Raw genomic sequence first — 3,508 nt, forward strand, 5'->3', positions numbered from 1 at the left:
TAGCCATGCCATTGTTCATTCTGCCAATTCCTTATCAATTCTCCTTTTGAATCCTGATTGGTTTATGTCATTTCTAAAATTATACTGAATTAATTTTTAATGGCACAAGTGACATCCAAGTTTCTCTAACAGAATTTTTATGCCAAACAGCATTCTAATTCTTGCCAAATTCCATATACACAAATTAAAATATTTAATTAAATACAAAACTGAGATTTTACGTTTTTCAAATTGTTTTTTTTTTTTTTTGTCTCTTCTATGTCCTTTGTACCCCTTCCTGTAGTTATCTGTAAAAAGAATTTATGCCATGAATGTTTTGTACATTAAACTTGATGATAATAATAATTTAAAAAGACTTAATGTTTCTGAATTGACACCCCTACATAGTCACATGACCAAAACTGACTAAAAAGGAGGTTTAAACCTCAGTCCGTCTGATTCTAAACATGCAGAAGTCACTTTAAACTAAAAGAAATTACATTAAATGGACAGCGATGGACAATGGACAATAAATGGACAATTATATATATAATATTTATCTAAGAGCCAGGGGTGTCAAACATATGGCCTGTGGGCAAAACCCAGCCCACCAGAGACTCCAGTCCAGCCTGTGGGATGAATTCAATTTTCAAAGTCCAAATTTTACATTGAAAACATTAACAGTCAATGGTGACAAACTAATTTTAGCCCAATTTGGTCATAAGTGGGTCAGACAGGTAAAAATAATAGCAGAATAACTTGTAAATAATGACAGCTCCAAATTCCAAACTGCAAAATTTTAATAATATTCTGCCCATTACTAAATGTATTGTGTCTTTGTAGATTCACTGTCATCTGTAATGCACATGTATAAATAATAAGTTGAGGCATAATATTGTTAAAATTGTATGTATTTTTCAGGTTATTCATTATTTTTTGTGAAAGTAATGTTTTTAAATGTAGACATTTTAACATTTTCATAATTTAATTTGACTTTTTTTTTTGCACTAAAATAAGGACAAAAATCTGGGATTGTCAATATTTAAAGGGTATTTGTTAATTACTTTCCTGATCTGGCCCAGCTAAGGCCATACTGGGATGAATGTGGGACCTGGACTAAAATGAGTTTGACACCTGTGCTATAAACACCTCATATAAAAGTTTTTTTATAATGTCTGAAAGTGAATATGAGTTGAGAGATGGATGCAAATTTATGTTACAAAAAGCTAAATAAGAAGTTAAAAGAAGATGGATTTCTTTTAAAGGGGTTCAACTGTGGAATAGTGCTCATTTAAAACTTTAGCAGTGTACTTTATTTATGTTCAAAAAAGCATTATATGCATCTATATTTGAGAATTATGGCTATAATTGGAAAAAAGTTATATAAATATATATATATATATATATATATATATATATATATATATATATATATATATATATATATATATATTAGCAAGTGTAAGCCATAAAGTAGGTGGGCATTAATAACCTTTGCCTATGCCTGAGCCTTTTTCAGTCAAATTGTATTATTTCTCTCTTCTGCTGTTTTGAAATGCATTTATGACTGAAATAAACTATGAGCATAAGTTATCACTTATGTATTTTCTTTCATTCTATTTTAGCTTTTAATAACATCTTATTATCATCTGCAGGACAGTAATTTGTAAATAATTCATTATGTATAAACATGTATGATTATATACAGATGTCATCCTTGATAACACACTCTCATTCCAATCTCATATTAATAACATTACCCGTTTAGCCTATTTCCACCTACGCAATATCTCCCATCTCCGTCCATCCCTCTCCCCTAACAATACTGCAGTTCTGGTCCATAGCCTGGTCACATCCCGCCTAGATTACTGTAACTCCCTTTTATTTGGTTTACCGGACAAATCTCTTCATAAACTGCAACTGGTTCAAAACTCTGCCGCACGTATCATCACCAGAACCCCTTCCATGAGTCACAGAACACCTGTCCTGCAGCAGCTCCACTGGCTTCCTGTTAAATCTCACATCATATATAAAATTCTACTTCTTACCTTCAAGGCCATAAACCACCTCACCCCTCAGTACCTCAGGAACCTCCTCAACATAAACATTCCCACCCGCAGTCTCAGGTCATCTTCATCTGTCCAACTCACCCTCCCACCTGCCCGCTTGACTAACATGGGGTCCAGAGCTTTCAGCCGCTCAGCCCCCCCCCCCCCTCTGGAATGCCCTCCCAGAACACATAAAAAACTCTGATTCTACTACCACCTTCAAATCCCAGCTCAAGACTTATTTATTCAGACAGGCCGACTCAATTCCATAATTTCACTTTTATCTACTGCCATTTTATGTACCTGTGTGTTTTATATATGTATATATGTAATTTTAATTGTGTTTTATTTATTTTTAACAACTTTGTGCGGTGACCTTGAGTGTCCTGAAAGGCGCCTATAAATAAAATGTATTATTATTATTATTATTAGATATATGCATACATCACATACACATATTGTATTGTGCTAGTCCAGGGGTCTCAAACTCATTTTCTTTCAGGGGCCACATTCAGCCCAGTTTGATCACCAGTGGGCCGTACCAGTCAAATAATAGCAGAATAGCCTTGAAATAATGACAACTCCAAATTTTTTATATGCAAAAAGTAACATTAAATTATGAAAACATGGACATTTAAGCAACTATCCAAACAAAAAAGATGTGAATAACCTGAAAAAACTGAAATTTCTGAAGAAAAATAAGAAGAAATAATAAGAAAATTGATCAATATTAGGCCTCAACTTATGATTTCTACGTGTGCATTACAGATCAGATCTACCAAGACACAAAACAGGCAGAATATTGTTAAAATTGCACTTATTTTTCTTTAGACATGTCAGGTTGTTCATATTTGTTCAGGTTATTGACATTTTATTGTTAAAGGATATCAGAATTTAATGTTTTTTGCAATAAATCAAAGAGAAAAAATTGGTGTTGCCATTATTTACAGGCATGATGTCATATTATTTTTTTCACATTAAACCAAGAAGAAAATTTGGAGTCATTATTTCTAGGTTATTATGCTATTATTTTCGAGTTTGAGGCCCTTGACTATTAGTATCCTCTGCAAATTCATCCCGCGGGCCAGATTGGAACCTTTGGCAGACCGGTTTTGGCCCCTGGGCTGCATGTTTGACACCTGTGTGCTAGTCTAACATTAGGTAGTGTCAATGTCAATGTGCTATCAAATTAAACTGTCACATTTTATTAAGTTAACATGTTATGACCAGTGATCAGAAGGTCAAAATACTGTGAAGACATCTGGTCTTAAAACATATTTATTATATGGATTACAACACTACATATATGTTTGTAAGAAACTTTTCACATTCTACAGTGATGCTAATCCATTTTCTTTCTAAGGTGACAGAGACGGGTGAGGTGTTCATATCAACAGGAAACATGTAGTAGCATTTGAGTTCCAGGAAATGCAGAGGGGAGGGGCCTGAGGTGAGGGCCAGTGAGAGGAGACTCCATTTTA

The sequence above is a fragment of the Sphaeramia orbicularis genome, chromosome 20, assembly GCF_902148855.1.
Source record: "Sphaeramia orbicularis chromosome 20, fSphaOr1.1, whole genome shotgun sequence".
NCBI lineage: Eukaryota > Metazoa > Chordata > Actinopteri > Kurtiformes > Apogonidae > Sphaeramia > Sphaeramia orbicularis.